Below are 19,921 nucleotides of genomic sequence, written 5' to 3' on the forward strand. Positions count from 1 at the left end.
TTATTGGACTAATTTTAATACTTTTTTTTATTATTATTTTTACTAATTCAGAGACCATAACTCCTTTCCTCAGGTCAAGATAGGGCTATTGTAACAGCAGTAAAGTTTACTGACCTGAAGAAAGAGGTTTTAACTTCTGAAAGCTAATTGAGAAATGTATTAGTCCAATAAAATGACAGGCACTAAATTTTTTTCCCACCTAGCCAAATACAAAATATAAATTGGTGGGCTTCTCAAAGCCCTGCCAGCTGAAGATCTCTTCCTCTAGGAAGGAAGGGGGGATTTGTTCAGAGATGTTTGGAGGTTGCATAGAAGAAAAACTGTACACTGGCATTGGTATGGTAATCTTTGTTGTTTGTTTAGAATTTTAAAATAAAAGAATAAAGTGGAAATAAATAAGAAAATGGAGGCGGGACATGGTGGGGCAGGGAAGGGGGGCCCAGTGGACTTGTTTAGTTTTACAATGTATGTGTTGGTGTTTTAGTGCTCACTGCAGTGTTTAAGATGCTGCCTTTTCCTAGGTACACTCTTGTGCGATATGTGGATTGTTACTAAAAATCATATTTTTCATATAGATGAGGGAGGTGTCAAAAAATGATAGGCCCCAGGTATCACATATGCTAGGTACACCACTGTCTCCCTGATAAGAAAAAGGCTTCAACTGAACAAGGGGTGGATCAATTGGTCTCTCCTGATATTGATTTAACTGTTTCCCTTGAAGATTCTCAAGAGGTGATCCAGACTAGATCTATTTTTTTGGTAATTTTTGTTAGTGAGTCTGATAAATCTTTGATTATGAAGCTTTATTTTAAGAAAAAAGAGGGGTTTTTTGGGGGGGAGGAGGCAAAGGTGATGTTATTTCCTGATTTTGCCAAGGCCACTCAGTTAAAACAGAAAGCATTTTTGCTTTTGAGGCTTACAGTGTTGGCCTTGGGTGCAACTTTTATTTTCATATATTGAGGAATTAATTTTCCATTTCTGCCTATTTATTTGTGTAAAAGATAGGCTTCCCTCCCATAAAGGAGACATGATAGAATCTTGAGATCATTATACTGTATATATCTCTATTGTTTTCTTTGTATTTTGATGTGATTTCCATATTATTGATTTATGTAAGAAATATTTCTGAAATTGAAATAAAGAAAAAATAGATGTTTGTCCCAACTACTTCATGTCCCAATAACAGAATAGAGGAAATGCCATGTTTACTGACCTAAGACCTAAGTCACTAACATGATGTTATACGATTTCCAAGTTTCAAGTTTTCCAAGTTTATTAAAAATTTGATATCCTGTTTTATCAAAGCAGTTTACAAAGAAATATAAAAATCCAAAATTCACGGTAGGAATTACCGTATTTTCATGCATATAACGCGCGCGTTATACACAATTTTACAAACCGAGTATAACCATGCGCGTTATATTCGTGAGCGCGTTGTACACATTTTTTTTTTACATAGTTCCCCCCCCCCGACGTCCGATTCACCACGAAGGACCGCTCTCACCCCCACCCCAAAGGACCGCTCGCACTCGCACCCGTACCCGCACCCCCACCCCAAAGGACCACTCGCACCCCCACAGCCTCCCCACCCCCCCCATCATGGAGAAGCTGCCTACCGTTGTCCTGCTGCTTCCTCTGCCGGCGGTCCCGCCCCTTCTCTGAGCCCTGCGTCTGCGCTGCTTCCTCTTCCGGCAGTCCCGCCCTTTCTCTGATGTCCAAATAGCTCATTAAAAATAAAAATAAAAAGATTGGATGTCTAACATTTCAAACATTGATATTTCCCCACCCTGACTTTTGGACATCTTGTAGGAAACACCCAAAGTCGGTTTAGACGCACAATCAAAAATGCCCCTCCATGTAACATCTGTGTTTGAGATGTATAGATATTAAATTATTCTTTTATTCCCCCTTTTACTAATCCGCAATAGCAGTTATTAATGCAGGGAGCCACACAGAATGCTCCGCGCTACTCCCGATGCTCACAGGAACTCTATGAGCGTCGGGAGCAGCACGGAACATTCAGCGTAGCTCCCTGAGCTAATAACCGCTTTTGCAATTTAGTAAAAAGGGTGGGAGGGGTTAGTATATTTTCCATGCTGAATAAAATTCATAGATGTACAATATTTCCTTAGATGCCATATACATTGATAAATACAGTATATATTTTTTGTGCTAGGTTTAGCGCAATACAAAAGGTCACGGGAAACTAGCAATATAGTAACTGTGGGCAAGTTATTTGCCTCTTTTTAGATTAAAACCTATCTCTGCTACTCAATTCTAAATGAGAATCATAATAATTAACATTGATTTGCTATTTTCTGTTACACCCATGCCTTATTTTTTAGTCTACGATTGGACTAAGGAGGCTAGCAGAAACATCCCTAGCAATTCATTTCAGTTTTCAATAGCAAACATTATCATTAGGAAATAACAATATCCCTACTTTATTAGTGGTGTAAAACATCACGCATACGTGAAGCGAGAATGACTTTTTTTTTATTGATGGCTGGCTATTTCTCCAGATGAGGAGATAATCACAATAATATACTGATGGTTTCAGGGCTGCAGAAAAAACAGCAGCTGTTCAGTTTTAAGTAGGAAGAAATTGTAGAGAAGCATCATTTTAGTGGATTTGCTAAGAAATATTAGATTGATATCATTAGTGAACCATGGGGAAGGAGCTTTCCAGATAATGTAGTTCATGCTGTCTTCTGTTCCACAAAAATGTACTCTTCAAAATGTATTTTAATTTAATATATTTCATTTACCTATAATCTAAATTATCAAGTACTTCCTATACGTGTATATATGAATGTCAAGGAACAGTGCTGCAGAATCATCTATAGAGAGTTGTATAAATCATATATTGAAACAGAATTTGTTGATTTCTTCAACTCAGGGCATATTTTGAAAACACCTTATGGTGATTTTTTTTCAAGTAGAGCTCACCAGTTCAATTAGGGAATTGTAACATACATACAGCAGGTATTACTTCATTTGGGGGGTCTTTTACTAAGGTGCACTAAATGTTAATGCGACCTTTTATGAGGAGTGTCTATTACAAATCTAATAATCAGTGATGCAATGTTTATTTATTTATTTTAGCATTTATATACCACTTATAGCCTAAGTGGTTTATATTCCGGTACTCAAGCATTTTTCCCCCTATCTGTCTTTCTGGGCTCACATTCTACCTAATGCACCTGGGACAAATGAGAGATAAAGTGACTTGCCAGGGTCACAGGGAGCAGCATGGGATTTGAACCCACAACCTCAGGTTGCTGAGGCTGCAGCTGTAACCACTGTGCCACACACTCCCCTGTCTATCAATGAGCATGGACAGACTGGATGGGCCGTTTGGCCTTTATCTACTGTCATGTTTCTATTAACCCAAGCATGCCACGAATGATTTATACTTCAACCATATCCAGAAATCCTCTGGGGAAAGGAGTAATGAGTGAGGTAATCAAATTTCCAAACACAAAATCATTCTAAGTCTTTAAAACAATATTCTAAAGAATTGAAGACAGACCTTGTCAAACTAGGAGACTGGAAATTTAAGGATTTAACCCCCCCCCTCCTTTTTTATGAAGCCGTATTAGATGTTTTTATCACCGGTCACATAGCATTTAGCACTCCAGGCCACTGTCAAAACCTCTACTGTGGATTAGTAAAAGGAGGGGGGGTTTGTATGTGTTAATTATCTCACTAGTTCCCATCTCTAGATCACAGATAAATATGTTGAAAAGCATCAGTCCCAGCACAGACCCCTGGGGAATCCCACTATTTATCTTTCTTCATTAACAATAATGACCATTTAAACCTTCTCTGTTTTCTATCTTACTAAATTCACGCCATTACTTCTATGGATTGACTTTATTCTTTTTTTTTTTTCAATTATGGACTAATATTTGGTTGTTATTTCCTCTCTCTCTCTCTCTATCTGTATATGTGTGTGTGTGTGTATATATATATATATTTCCTGTTTGTTTTAATTCTATTTCTGTCATTCATGTGACAGTTTGAGTCGGGGCAGTTCTTCTTTATCCTGTTTCTCATTTGCTGTTTTGTATTTGTCTGTATTATTTAGTGTGATTGTGTATGTGATTTTTGTTCCTTGCCTACATTTGTGGATAAGCAGGTTATAAACAGTTTAAAATAAATGAATAAATTATGTATGAAATATCATAAAACATTTTTTAAAAAGAGAGAAAAAAAAACCCCCACCTCTTTCAAACAACTAGGTAAGCAATCTTGTAATAAGGAAGCATTAAGTTCAAGAAGCCATATATACATTTTCCCCCACTCCTTTTTTTTTTTTTTAATAAAACTGTACACTTCTCCCTCGGTATTCGTGAGGGATAGGGGCAGAGCCGGACCGCGAAGTGAGAAAAACCGCGAATAACTTCTCGTCCAGCTCTGACCCAACCCTGCCTCTCTCCAGCTTTCCTCCCAGCATCCCGGCCTTACCTGGTGGTCTAGCAGGCTTTTGGGGCAGGAGCAATCTTCCTACGCTCCTGCCCTATGCAGATCGCCAAAAGGAAATGACTGCCGTGAGTTCCCGTAGTTTCTCGAGACTATGCCTGGAGTTCACGGCAGCCATTTCCTATTGGTTATCTACACGGGGCAGGAGCGTAGGAAGATTGCTCCTGCCCCAAAAGCCTACTAGACCACCAGGTAAGGCCGGGATGCCGGGAGGAAGGCTGGAGAGAGGCGGGAACGTCATAAACTATAGGTTTCCCCTGCAAAAAAAAAACCCCCAACCTCATGAATATGTGAAACCGCGAGTGTCGAAACTGCGAATGGGGAGGGGGAAGTGTAGTTCAGATTTTAGCGCCGGCTGCAGCGGTATCAGCTCCGATACACATAGAATTCCTATGAGCGTTGGAGCTGTTACCACCACAGCTGGTGCTAAAAAACGCACGATGGTGTTGTAAAAAAGGGGGGTTTATCAGGACAAGCTATCTGAAAAAGAACAAAAACAAACAAACAATTGTTTTAATTAAATTCAGGAGTCCCATTTGTCTTAATGGTCTAAGCAGATTTTATTTTACCCACATCTAACCTAGTTATCTGGGTGCTGGTATTGAATATCAGCTGGCTCCCAAATAATTCTGGTGGGTGCCCAAGACCAGGATATTTTATGACAAAGTCCACATATGGTTCAAAACTGAATATCTAACAGAGCGAAAGTGTGGAAGGAACCATACACATCAATCTGAGATAAAGAAGAGTTTATTGAATGCAGTCAAGTGTTAAAAACCAAACGTATCATATTAGACAATATATCATAACCAATCTATCTTACAGACCCTTGTGGACCCAACACGATCCGTGTTTCAGCTTCATGATGAAAACCTGACTCAGGGGTATATTTGGTTGTTATTTCCTCTCTCTCTCTCTCTCTCTATGTGTGTGTATATATATATATATATTTTTTTTTTCCTGTTTATTTTAATTCTATTTCTGTCATTCATGTGACAGTTTGAGTCGGGGCAGTTCTTCTTTATCCTGTTTCTCATTTGCTGTTTTGTATTTGTCTGTATTATTTAGTGTGATTGTGTATGTGATTTTTGTTCCTTGCCTACATTTGTGGATAAGCAGGTTATAAATAGATGTCGCTCAAGCACTTCAAAATCAAATGTCATACAGTGCTATACAGTATGTCAATTTGTAAAATATGTATCTCGGGTAAAGATGTGGAGGGGCATAATCGAAAGGGACGTCTAAGTCCATTTTCGTCTAAGTTGCAAGTCGTCCAAAGTAAAAAAACAGCCCAGGACACATTTTAGAAAAATATGTCCAACATTTTTTTTGTTTCAAAAATCATCTAACTAAACGTCCTGCCGAATTGATCATCCAAGCTGCTAAATCATCCATCTTTATACCACATTTTCGTCCAACTTTTCGTCCAAGTCAAAAACGCCTAGAACTAGCCCTGTTGGACATGGGAGGGGTCTGCAAAGTGATAGAATGAACACCCAGACATGGTACCTAAATAGTGGGGTACCTTACATGGCATTGATTTGAACTTCACAAAAATGGTGCCATGTTTTCTCCTCACTACAGCTCCCTTATAGGTCATGGTGAGCCCCCCAAACCACCTCTAGAATCTCCTAGACCCACTTATCTACCACCCTAATAGCCCTTATGGCTGCAGGAGCCACTTATATACCAGTAAAAAAGGATTTGGGGGTATATAGGGGAGTGCACATGTTTAAGTATCAATGCAGTGATTACAGGGGTTTTTGGGCATGAGTCCCTAACCCACCCCCAAGATGGCTTAAGCCGCCTTTGTGCTGGATGACTATGCTTTCCTATGCCAGCTGGCAGCTGATGATGATCTGGAGGCTGAATTTTAAAGGTGTGATTAATATTTGTATAGGGGTCGGGGGGGGGGTCAGTGATCACTGGGGTAGTGTGTGGGGGTCTGTTTTATATGTTTGCAGTGCTTATCTGGTGACTTTAGCTGGGTTTTTGTGACTTAGACCATGTTTTACATGGTCTAAGTCATCGTCCAAGTTCTGTCGATCGTGGGCTGTATAACTTTCGGTTATACATGCTGTACGACTAAGTCTAAGCTGGCCCACGTCCCATCCAACTCCCACACTCGACACTCCTCCTGAAATGCCCCGTTTAGCTTTGGTCGTTCAGTGGCACTATGAAGGCCTAGGTCATTTAGAAATACATCCAAAACCTGTTTTTATTATCGGCATTTGGACATATTTGGACAATGTTTGTCCAAGTGCCGACTTAGGTCAGTTTTTGGACATTTTTTTTCTTTCGATTATGAGCCCCATAATGTATTGCTAGAAAGTTCCATGGCTACGCGTCTTTACCCAAGATACATATTTTACAAATCAACACATAGCATTGTATAACAATTGATTTTGAAGTGCTTGAGCGCCATTTATCAGATTACCATCTGTACCCCTGAAGCAGGCTTTCAAAATGAAGCCAAAACATGGACCTTGTTAGATCCACAAGGGTCTGCAAGATAGATTGGTTATGATATGTTGTCTAATATGATATGTTTGGTTTTTAACAGTTGATTGTATTCAATACACCCTGCTTTATCTCAGGTTGATGTATATGGTTCCTTCCCCACTTTCTCTCTGTTGCATATTTGTTGTGGGGTAGTTTGCCTTGTTTTTTAGATCATATCAACACTGAATATCCACAGTGCTTTAGACTATCTCATATTTTATATTTTCAGCTCAATCAGGTGATAGGTAATGTCATTAACATAAAATCATCTATTATAACTGAGTTCCAATTCTACGAGCCTGGTTGAAATGAATAACATACCTTGTTGTGACTGCAATTATTTTACACTTCACTACCTTTAACAATCATTACGTCTAGGGAGGTAATTACTCACACAGAGAAGTAAGAATGAATAGCACTTCTGCATTTTTAACTAACTGGTAATTACTCACCATACACAGAAATCAGGAAGAAACATTACCTATGCTTTACCATTTGCTGATAAGTATTTGCACTACGGTTGATGACGATGCTTTGATCCTTCAACATTGGGAAGCCAGAAACAGAAAAAACAGTGAAAATGTTCACTGATAATTTATGGGCTCCTTTTACGAAGGTGCGTTAGGGCCTTAACGCGTGGAATAGCGCATGATAGAATGCCGCACATGCTAGCCGCTACCGCCTCCTCTTGAGCAGACGGTAGTTTTTTGGCCAGCGCACCTTCGTAAAAGGAGCCCTATGATAACCTGTTATAAATATCTTCAGTGAGTAAATCAGTATTATATTATGTCTGTGTTACTGGTTCTGTATATGTTCTGTAACTATGATCCCAATTTGTGCAAGGTGCATGAGCCTACGCACACTACCCAGGAATTTTATGGAGAATCCCCACAGGTCATGACCCCAAAAGTAGGTTTTGTGATTTTATTTGAATCAGGACCCCTAGTTTGGGAAGATTCAGAATCTCGGAGAGAGCGAGACCAAAAGGCTTTGAGCATGCGCAAATGCTCAAAGCCCAGTCCAGCCCAGCACAGGGAAGACCCAGCCCAGGCCAGAAGAGGGAGGATCTTCGGGCACTGGCACCTCCTGTGTATTGGTGCTGATGCCGGTGCCCAATTGGGGTAAGCGATGTCATTGCGGTGCTCGGGGGGGAGGGATGTAGGATCGCGGGGGGATGCCGGATTGCGGGTGGGGGGGGGGGCGCTTGTAAACCGAGTCAAACTCAGTTTCCGAGGCGCCGATTTTGCGAATGTTTTGCTCATCTTGCAAAACACTCGCAAACTGGTGCACTTGTAAACCGAGGTTTGACTGTATTTCTTCTATGCATACCCTAAAATGAAAACTGAAAGCAATTTGAAGCAAATGCACACTGATGTGCTAATGTAAATACACAATATGAATTAGATGTATAGTTCTTCAGTGAATACACATAACTGAAAATAGCCTGGTAAAGAATGCCTGATGTAAATGTATCAACTACTGCAAAATAAACGTAGGTACCTCAATTTGCTTCACAGCCAGATATCCTGAGGTAAATATAATAAACAACTATGATGCATATTCCTTCCAGGAATAATCAAAACTGCAAGCTGTTTTGTGCAAATGAAATCTGATGACCTATTGTAATGCAATGCACATCTATGTGCAGTTCTACACCAAATAAGCGAAGCTGAAAACTGGTTTGTGGAATACCCTGATGAAGAAATATGTCATGATGTGACTGTGATAAACAGCTTCAGCAAACATAGGCTTCCCTAGCCCTCTTGCCTTTTGGCTTCATGTCCTGAGGTAAATGCAGTAAAGTCTTCATTGTGTATTCTTTCAATGAATTCTCAGAACTGAAAACAGTTTTTGTGCAGTACTGAGCGCCATTTTGTAGAATGGATACTTTACATGCAGAACTGAAAGATGTTTGTGGAAGTACCCAGAAGGAGAAATCTGTCCTGATGTGCATGTAATAAACTACTTCTGCAAATAATTGGATATCACAAGCCCTTTGTTTCCTAGCCTGCCATATCCTGAAGTAGTTCCCCTGTTCTGCTGGGGGGGGCTGATTTCTTTTTGTGTGTGATTCACAAAATGCCTGAACATTAGAAAATATGCAAGCCCCAGAAATATGATCAGGATTTTGTAAGCCTTGACCACCCACCAACCTATGCTAATAATGCAAACATACTCAGGATTGCAATGGCCTTGTCCACCTGACTTCCTTTATGTGATTACCATCACAATAGCTTACCTATTAGAACAGCGGTCTCAAACACGCAGCCCCAGGGACTATTTTGCGACCCGCGATCTGTCCTCGCCTAAAGCAGGGGTCCCCAATCTGCTTCCCTTCCCACTGCCCTCCCCCAAGCCACCGCAATCAGGGAACAGGCCGCCACCGCCGCAATCGGGGAACAGGCTGCCGCCGCCACAATCGGGGAACAGGCCAGCGCCGAGGTCTTAACTCTTCCTGCTTATCTTCCCCAGCTTGGAACCGACCAATTTTCGACACCCGACGTCAATTCTAATGTCGGGGAGGAAGTTCCGGGCCAGCCAATCGCTGCCTGGCTGGCCCGGAAGATATTAAACTTTAAATGTGAAGGCTGCAGAAAAAATAGAGTACTTGGAGGACCGCAGAAAAAATAGTTAATGACAATTTTGCATAAGGTAAAACTCTTTATAGTTTATAAATCTTTTCTTTAACTGTTAAAGGAAAGATTTATAAACTATAGAGAGTTTTATCTCATGCAAAGTTGTCATTTCTTTAATAAGACATTAACTATTTTTTCTGCGGCCCTCCAAGTACCTACAAATCCAAAATGTGGCCCCACTAAGGGGTTTGAGTTTGAGATCACTGTATTAGAAGGACTAGGCTTAAGGTCCTGTCTTTTGTCTTATTCCCTCTTCCTTCTGGTCCAGCAATAGAAAGGAATATATAAGAATGAATTGCAATATATTCTGAATCACCTGAGCCAGTGCCGAATCCCTGTCAATCTGTGCTGACTAAAAGGAAGCGTTTGGGGCTATGGAGTTTTGAGACTTACCTACTAGAAAGGAAGCCATTAGATTAGCAGTATCATTCAGCAAGACTTTTTGAGCACTGGCTGCCGAGAATGTGTATTCAATGTTCTGTAAGCTGTATGAAAGATACTAAAACAAATAGAGGGGCATAATCAAAAGGGACGTCCAAGTCCGTTTTCGTCTAAGTCATAAGTCGTCCAAAGTAAAAAACAGCCTAGGACACATTTTCGAAAAATGCGTCCAAAATTTTTTTTGTTTCGAAAATCATCTAACTATACATCCTGCTGATCTGATCGTCCAAGTCACTAAATTGTCCATCTTTATATTACATTTTTGTCCAACTTTTTGTCCAAGTCAAAAACACCTAGAACAAGCCCTGTTGGACATGGGAGGGGTCTGCAAAGTGATGGACTGAACACCCAGACATGGCATCTAAATAGTGGGGTATCTTACAGGGAACTGCTTTGAACTTCACAAAAAGGGTGCCATGTGTTTTCCTCACTACAGCTTCCTTATAGGTCACGGTGAGCCCCCCAAACTACCTCTGGAATCCCCTAGACCAGGGGTGTCCAATGTCGGTCCTCGAGGGCCGCAATCCAGTCGGGTTTTCAGGATTTCCCCAATGAATATGCATTGAAAGCAGTGCATGCACATAGATCTCATGCATATTCATTGGGGAAATCCTGAAAACCCGACTGGATTGCGGCCCTCGAAGACCGACATTGGACACCCCTGCCCTAGACCCACTTATCTATCACCCCAATAGCCCTTATGGTTGCAGGAGCCACTTATATGCCAGTATAAAAGGGTTTGGGGGGTGTATAGGGGACTGCACATGTTTCATTATCAATGCATTGATTACAGGGGCTTATGATCATGGGTCCTCCTTTCCATGAGTCCCTAACCCACCCCCAAGACGACTTAAGCTGCCTCTGTGCTGGACGACTAGACTATGTCAAGTGGCCAGGTGATGATGGTCTGGAGGCTGAATTTTAAATATGTGAGTAATATTTTTATGGGGGTGGGGTATTGATGATCACTTGGATAGTGTGTGGGGGTCTGTATTATGTGTTTGCAGTGCTTATCTGGTGACTTTAGGTGGGTTTTTGTGACTTACGTGGTCTAAGTCACAACGTCCAAGTTCCATCAATCGTGGGCTGTATAACTTTCGTACATACTGTACGACTAAGTCTAAGCCGGCCCACTTCCAGCCCTCGACACTCCTCCCGAAATGTCCTGTTTAGCTTTGGTCATTCAGCGGCAATATGTAGGCCTAGGTCGTTTAGAAATACATCCAAAACCTGTTTTTATTATCAGCACTTGGACGTATTTGGGAAATGTTCATCCAAGTGCAGACTTAGGCCAGTTTTTGGATGTTTTTCTCTTTTGATTATAAGCCCCATAGCCAATTTGTTACATTCCTCCCACCTATATCTGTAAGAACTCATTAGGTGTGTTATGTCCCCATGTTATATGGGAATTTGCTCAGTTAATGTTTGTTTAAATGTGTAGTAGTTATGGGTGCTCTGTGGACTCAACTTCCCAGAGAGCTTTACTTCCAGTAGTCTGGGCTGCTTCTACAGAGCATGGGCCCACCTCATTCTTCAGTCTGAGGAGAACAGTGGCCATATTTGCTGAGCACATGCTAGAGCAGGGGTGTCAAAGTCCCTCCTCAAGGTCCCCAATCCAGTTGGGTTTTCAGGATTTCCCCTATGAATATGCATGAGATCTATTTGCATGCACTGCTTTCATTGTATGCTAATAGATCTCATGCATATTCATTGGGGAAATCCTGAAAACCTGACTGGATTGCGGCCCTTGAGGAGGGACTTTGACATCCCTGTGCTAGAGAGAGCCTGAGAGTGGTGTTCTCCCATCAGGTATTTCACCCCTTTAATTCTGACAATCAAATACAGCTTAGATTACTTCTAAGTCTGGAGAACGGTGTCATCTCCACAGTGTGGACACTCCTAGCATAGATGTGATATGTTAGTGGAGTGAGAAGGAATGTACAGGCTTGAACTACATTGAACTATCATCTGACTGTAAGTTGCTTGCTTCCTTATTAAAAAACTGTTCAATTGATTCAGAGTCTGACTGGTGACATCAAAGATTAAGAACATAAGAAGTTGCCTCTTCTGGGTCAGACCAGAGGTCCATCACGCCCAGCAGTCCGCACCCGCGGCAGCCCATCAGGTCCATGACCTGTCAAGTGGTCCCTGACTCACCCTATAACCTATCAGTACTTCTATCCGTACCCCTCAATCCCCGTATCCTTCAGGAATTTATCCAAACCTTCTTTGAATCTCTGTAGTGTGTTCTGCCCACTCACAACCTCCGGGAGTGCGTTCCATGTGTCCACTACTCTCTGGGTGAAGAAGAACTTCCTTGCATTGGTTCTAAACCTGTCCCCTTTCAATTTCTCCGAGTGGCCCCTAGTACTTGTTGTTCCCCACAGCCTGAAGAATCTGTCCCTGTCTACCTTATCTAAAGAATTAGGGGTTGGCTGAACAGGAAACTCTTACAGTGGCCAGCAACTTAGAGAAGTTCTTGCTTCAGGACAAAAACCTGAGAACTATGCAGAGAGCAGTATCTGTATAGTAGAAGTAGACAGCAAGAAGGTGGGTGACTTACCTAAATACTGAATTTTTCTCAATTTTTCAAATCCAGTGAATTTGGTTAAAATTGATAATATTCTTGCTGCTGTTACTTACAACCTTTTGTTGTAAAACAAGAACTGTAGAGATCCCTTTTCTCTCTGTTTTGCAGTAGCCACTGGGAGTAATGTTACAAAGCTGGCCCTAATAAAGATGGCCATCAGTGCAGCCCACATTGTAAAAGCTGGGCAACATGCCCTATTTCAAGATGGCTCTTGAGAAGGAAGTGATGTTACCAATTTGCCCCCAATAAAGATGGCCACCAGTGCCACTCACATAGTAAAACAGGACATGTCCTATTTCCTAGATGACCATTGAACAGGAAGTAATATGACAGATTTGCCCCTACTAAGATGGCCACCAGTATAGTTCACATGGCAACAGCATGGCAATATGTCCTTTACCAGAATGACCACTACATCACTTATTTTTAAAATTAAGATCTTCTATATGTGCTGAGAATCCATTTCTACTCTGCTTAGGAAACACCCTGTAGATCAGTGCTAGATCTATGGCCACCCATGGTTCCTAACAGCAATAAAAAAAAAAAGTGTTAAATGGCTACAGTTGCCTGCCTGTATCTATGTGGTGGGATTTCTCCTAGTGCAGCAATTATTTAGCTGCTCCTTTCCCCCAGACCTTCTATGTTTTTTTCACTACAGAAGGAAATTCCTATTTCAAGCTGTGAGCACCCCATACTGCTGTGAAAAGGGGCTGGGATCCAGCTCTGAGCAGAAAATATTTTGTCCTCAGGCCACCTATGATAGGTAACAGCAATAAATACAGTGTTAAATGGCTATAGCTAAGCACCTCATGCTGTTATGAAAAAGCCAAGTTCCAGCACTGAGCAGAAAATCTCACAGAAGAAAGTTCTCTCCTAACCACACATGCACACACAATATCTCTCCAGTATACCTGCTAATCTGCATACACCTTTTTCCAGAATGCAGCAGCATGGATCCTACAGCTACTCTGTAGTCCCAGACCCTGTATCAAGCACATGGAGCAAGGTACTACACAAGGGAGGGGAGAGTAGAAGCAAAAACAAACACTCCTTGAAACATAACTTTTAAATATGTGCTTAGTACAACTGCACAATTTCTAAAGTTGGTAGCACCTAGGTTTGCCATAAGATCTGCTATTGAAAAATGAAAAAAAAAAACAACCAACCCTCTAAAATCCATATCCTAATCACACGAATCCTGCAGGCAATGCTCTCTCTTGCTTCAGCTAGTATAAATGAAAAATTAAAATGCTCAGAATGTAAATCCTGAGGGTCAGAATCCCCAGAAGCACTGCTAACATCCTGTATCATACTAGGGAAAACTCTCTTCTCCATCCCCCTTTCCCTACAACAATGCTCTGTTTGAATGCCTCAGGTACACCTGTTAATGAGCTGGGATTCATTGAAGGGCTTTGCTTTGAATTCTGCACTGTAACCTGCTGCAACAGCATGCTTAAGATCTTTGCATTAATCCACAGAGCAAGGCACAGCTCTCTCCAAACAAAGCAGGCTTTAAAACAGGAACAGTTTTTGTTTGGTTTTTTTTAAAGCACAGCTCTAAAGATTTTTTGCTCTTACCCGCAGCACAAGACACAACTTTAAAAAAATTAAAAAAAAAAATTATTTATTCATTTTTAAAACTACAATTGTGCACAAGAGATGATGCATTTACATAAAATATTAACCTTACAGCACAATAAACTTGATAGAAATAATGACAAGACATTTTCCCCCATCCCTTTTTCCAATTAAACAACTCATAAAAATACCTATAAACAATCTATCCATACCTCTTAATCAGTGCCAAAACATATCCCCCTCCCCCTACCCCCACCCCGGATGTGTATGTTTTCCTCATTTATATAAATAAATCAATCCTTACAATATGTAGTTAATGGTTCCCAAACTTCCATAAATTTTTTATAATATCCCTTCTGAATGGCCATAAACTTTTCCATTTTAAAGACATAACATAGGGATTCCCACCAGAATGAATAATTTAATCTGTCCCAGTTTTTCCAATTCTTTAAGATAAGCTGCATGGCAACCCCCGTCATTATAAACAAATGTTTGTTATTTTTTGCCGAAATTTGACTTTTTGCCCTCATAGATGTTCCAAATAAAATGGTATCATATGATAGTGCCACTGGATTTTCTAATAAATTATTAACTTGATCCCAAATAGATCTCCAGAATTTTAGTTTCAAGGGACAATAATATGGTAAATGATCCAATGTCCCCACTTCTAGATGACAGTGCCAGCATCTATTAGACTTCAAACTATCTACTCTATGTAAACGAACTAAGAAATATGTTTGTCTCATAGATGCAGACATTGTACATTTCATCCTCCAAGACCAAATTTGTGGCCATTGAGACGCAGTAATTTGATGCTTTTTCTCAATGCTCCAGATGTCACACAGTCCAGTTTTTGGTTTCTTATTCATAAATCCAGATATTAATTTATACCATTGAGCGGCCTGGTGACCCAGGAAATCCACCTGGAAACATAAGACCGGCAAACTTTACTGATTAGTTAGATTTTCCCATTCAGGGAACCCCTCCTGAATTGCATGCTTCAACTACAACCATCTATAATTTTGCGATTTATTAAGACCAAATTTGTATTGCAATCGTGAAAAATCAAGCAGCTTACCATCTGTTATAACATCATCCAAAGTTCGTAATACCCGCCTTCATCCAATGCTTACAGATGACATTAAACCCACCAATTTGAATCTGAGAGTTCAGCCAGAGGGTCTGACACGTGGATTTATGGATTGGAATAGGTGTTAAATTATTGACAAATTTTAAAGTTTTCAAAGTATCTAGTAAAATTCTATTGTCCTTGTACAATCTAGACATCTTGATACTCAAAACATGACTTAGGGGTTCTTTTATCAAGCTGCGGTAGGGGTTTAACGCACATAATATGGCGCGTGACACTGCCTGCCACGCTAGCTGCTAATACCTGCATTGAGCAGGCGTTAGTTTTTTAGCCGGCCACGGGGGTTAGCGCGTAATTAAATATCCGACGCGCTAACCCCGCTAGCTCGGCTTGATAAAAGGATCCCTTAATCTCAGTGGCGACAGGAGTTGCCATTTCAACCATAACTAGTCTGGCAGACTTTCCATGAGCTCAGGGCGGATTCAATATATACCCTGATGCATAATATAGGCTTCATGATACCTATAGAAATTTGGAAAATTTACCCTACCCTCCACAATTGGTTTTTGTAAAGATACTAGAGCAATTCTCGCTTTTTTCCCCAGCCAAATAAATTTCATCAAAATACTATTTAACTTTTTATAAAATGACCCTTGAAAATACACTGGCAACATTCCCATTTGGTAGCAAACCACAGGCAAGACCATCATCTTAACACAACTTTTTTATGTTTAAATTCATTGTATGACATTGTTAACATTTGAAAATTAATAAAGATTTATTTAAAAAAAAAAAAAAAAAAAGACACAACTTTTTCCCTGTGTCTCATCCCACATGCAGCCTTATTTTCTTTCAGAACCCAGTGCTGAGAAGTGTGCATCTGCAGGATGATTTGGGATTTCAGGATCCTAAGGAAATGAAAATGGAGTAGGCTGCTCCCTGTGTAGCAGGTAAAAGAAAGGGAAGGAGAAGAAGCAAAAACAGGAGCAACAATTTAGAGCAGGGACAGCACTTGGAGATTCAGGCAAAACGGAGATTGTGCACTTGCCACTTTCCCTCTTCATGCTCCTAGTCTCCACCCTTGATACCGCCTCTTAGACTTCCCCTCATTCCTAACTGCAGCTACCCATCCCCCTCTAATACCCTCAGATAACTCCCATTTTCTTAATCCTGTTTTGACTTGTTTAGACCTACCTATGACCCAGCCCCTCCTTTCTTACCTACCTCCCTCCACTCTCCCCCTCTCCCTCCTGTCTCCCCCTCTGCCTCTCCCCCTCTGCCACAAAACCCTATCCCCAGCTAAGTGCCAGGCCACCACCCATTTTGTGTTTCTGACTTACCTATGCGGCAAGGTCAGTTTCTTTCTTTTCGTCACTTAGTCAAAGGATCTAAATTGTTGTCTCAGCTTATCTACCAACCTTAGATTTAAGGAAATATTAACTTTGGAGAAATTATGTGAATCATTTATGAACGCTGAATGAATGTGCATACTAATTCTTCTGTTAATGGTCTATGAATAGCTTTTAAGACTTCAACATTATTTTGTGATTATGAAATTGCCAGAAATAATGTTCTGTGAATTTAAGCATCAATGGCATAATGAGACCAAACAGACTGTAAGAGGAAATTAATACTTGTAAGGTAACTTTCCTTTATGATCCTGGTATATGCTTTAATTATGGAGGAGTAAACTTAATGGTTAGTTCAGTGGGCTGCAAACCAAGGGAACTGGGTTTGATTCCCATTATGGCTTCTTGTGATCTTGGGCAGTCACTTAACCCTCTATCACCTCCGGTATATAAGAACATAAGAATAGCCATACTGGCTCAGACCAATGGTCCTTCTAGCCCAGTATCCTGTTTCTAGAAGTGGTCATTCCAGGTCACAAGTTCCTGACAGAAAACCAAATAGTAACAACATTCTATGGCACTGATCCTAGGGCAAACAGTGGCTTCCACCATGACTGTCTCAATAGAAGACTATGGCTTTTTTCTTTAGGAACTTGTCCAAACATTTTCTAAAACCAACTATACTTACCGCTGTTACCTGCTGTTACCATGTCCTATGCCAATAAGTTCCAGAGCTTAACTATTTGTTGAATAAAAAAATATGACTTCCTATTTGTTTTAAATAGTGGCATGCGGTCAGGGCTTACAGGAGATTCAGTGAATCCCCAGCTTTACAGCCCTATTTGCTTTTTTTTTCTTTTGCTTAATACAATTTTATTTGTTGAACAGGCAGCCAGTCAAACTGCATCAAGGAAAAAGTAACACCCCCTCCCCCCCCCCCAAAAAAAAAGACTGGGGATTCACCTAACCCCTTGAAGGCCTTGACAGTATTGAGCTGAATTTGATTGGTTGAACAACTTCTGCCTGCTGCCTGTTAAACCAATTAAATTCAGAGCAGTGCCCTCAGGGCCTTCAGGGGGTTGGGTGAATCCCCTGAAGGTCCTGACTGCATGCCACAAAAAAGTGGAAAATCATTGGACTAATTGTATAGCCCTCGATGGAGACTTACCCAATGTTAACTAAAAGACTAGTAACTTATAATGTAGACCAGGGTTTTAAAAGCCTACATTATAGGCGCCTAAGTACTTTAGAGAATCGTGCTTTCAGTGTTTCGCTGACCGCTGCAGGTGTTATATCTAGAAATTAAATGCTGGGCTTTAACATTGAATTTATCTAGCCCCCTCTTTTATGGACGCATTTGCGGGTTTTAGCAGTGGTAACTGCTATAACGCTCATAGGAATTCTATGAGCGTCAGAGCTGTTACCGCCGCTGTGGTATGCGTTCATAAAAGAGGTTAAGTGTGATATTAAGCACTTAATAGTCTATGGAGCACCCACATAAAGATGGGACTGATTTGTATGTGTTCCTATTTATGCAGTGACTTTGGACGGTCAAGTGTTAAATATTAGCACTTAACTGACTAAATGGCAACTTCACCCCTAGAACTCCATCAAAATACTGTAGCCAGGTTTGCTTTAAACATTAGCCAATCATTTTCAATGGCACTAACCAGATAAACACCACTGAAAATTACCAGTTAACTCTAGCTCATTTAACCATCCAGGAACCATTTCTGGCCAGTTAAATCCCTTTGAATATTGACTCCAGAAACTTTCATCTGGCATGGATTTATTTAAATGTATTTCTTTTGACACCTGAAAAGAGAACATATTGTTGTCTGTCTCTGAATTGTTCAATATAATATATGTTAATAAGTGCAGAAAAATATGACTTTTCTTTATTCAAATCTATTTGAAGATTGCATGATTCAACACATGTCAAGGATGATTTCTAATATCTTTTCATGCAAAGGGCTATTCAGAGTTTCTCCGATTTGTAATCAAATGTAAAAAGTTGTCCTCTGAGTAATGCTACCTGTCAAAGATTTCAGTTGAATAAAATGAGTTGCATTTGTACTATTGTAGAATACAGGCTGATTGCTGAATGAATCATACCTTCTACAACATACCTCATTCTGCTGATCTGGATAAAGGCAGCAGTAATAAAACATAACTTTAATAAGAGCTTTGTATCAACTTATAGTATATGAGCAAGATGGCTGAATTAGATAGATAAGAATACAGAAAGTCATTTTCAAAGCCTTTACGGAAATAGTTTTTTCCAAAATTGTCCGCACTATATGCAGATAAAGTTATCTTCAGAGTGCATGCTTTTGGCAGGCTATCTGAAGAGGTATTTGTGAAGCATGGTTTTCAATTACAAGTATGCACATTTGTATACATTCAAAATTACACACTTTTTAATCCAGAAAAATTATGCACCTTGACCCTCAGATTCTATAAAAAGCCCTAAAAATTGTGCACACAATTATGGTCACGTACCCAAATTGCGTGTGCAGTTTGATCAAGCCGATTTGCACCGATAATTTAATAAAGAATTATTAGTGTAAATTAAAATCAATTACACATTATGGGCCGGATTCTAGAAATGGCATCTACATTGGCCGGCAATCATGCATGCCTTGTGGTGCGTAAGTGGTCTTAGGTGCTGCTAGGCATTAAAATTATTAGGCACACTCCATTTAGGACAGAATTTTCTTGGCCTAAATGATCCTCCCCTCCCCCACACTTTTACAAAACCATAGTGTGGTTTTTAGTGCCGGCCATGATTGTAATAGCTTCAACGCTCTTAGGAATTCTATGAGTGTCAGAGCTGTTACTGCCGTGGCCGGCACAAAAAACTGTACTATGGTTTTGTAAAAGGGGGATGAGTGTACCTAAGGTAGGCACCTAGCTGTGCCTAACTCAGTCCATGACCAAACTCCACCCCAAATCTGTCTCATCCACATCTACTTGCCATGTATGCACCAGTAGGCCCTTCAATGTAGACTGTCAGCATAGCTATCGCTACCATTCAGCATTTTCAGTTGGCATTACTTATGTCAGCGAAGGCCTATGGGAAATTATATCAATCTGACTCTGGCATGGGAATGCAGATAGACCCTGAGGGCAGGGAGACTGTTTTAAGTATCCCTGATATGTTTCAAGTAGCCCTGATTGAATCATGATTAGCTAAAAGGTGTTAATGTCTGATTAAGAGGGTGCTTAGGACAATGGGTCCAGGTGCACA

The 19,921-nt window shown here is 40.5% G+C and overlaps 1 protein-coding gene and 1 long non-coding RNA gene across 2 annotated transcripts in view; both read right to left on the bottom strand.

Annotated features, from left to right (window-relative positions):
- NRG3 (neuregulin 3) overlaps positions 1-19,921 on the bottom strand; it is a 1,387,275-nt gene that overhangs the window by 1,214,626 nt on the left and 152,728 nt on the right. The window lies entirely within an intron of this gene.
- On the bottom strand, positions 1,664-12,773 carry LOC117359781. Its single transcript, XR_004539298.1, has 3 exons — positions 12,628-12,773; positions 10,017-10,122; positions 1,664-1,723 (listed from the first exon to the last, which is right to left on the bottom strand). It is a non-coding gene; the product is annotated as an uncharacterized LOC117359781 (long non-coding RNA).

Source organism: Geotrypetes seraphini, chromosome 4 (genome assembly GCF_902459505.1).
Source record: "Geotrypetes seraphini chromosome 4, aGeoSer1.1, whole genome shotgun sequence".
Classification (NCBI taxonomy): Eukaryota; Metazoa; Chordata; class Amphibia; order Gymnophiona; family Dermophiidae; genus Geotrypetes; species Geotrypetes seraphini.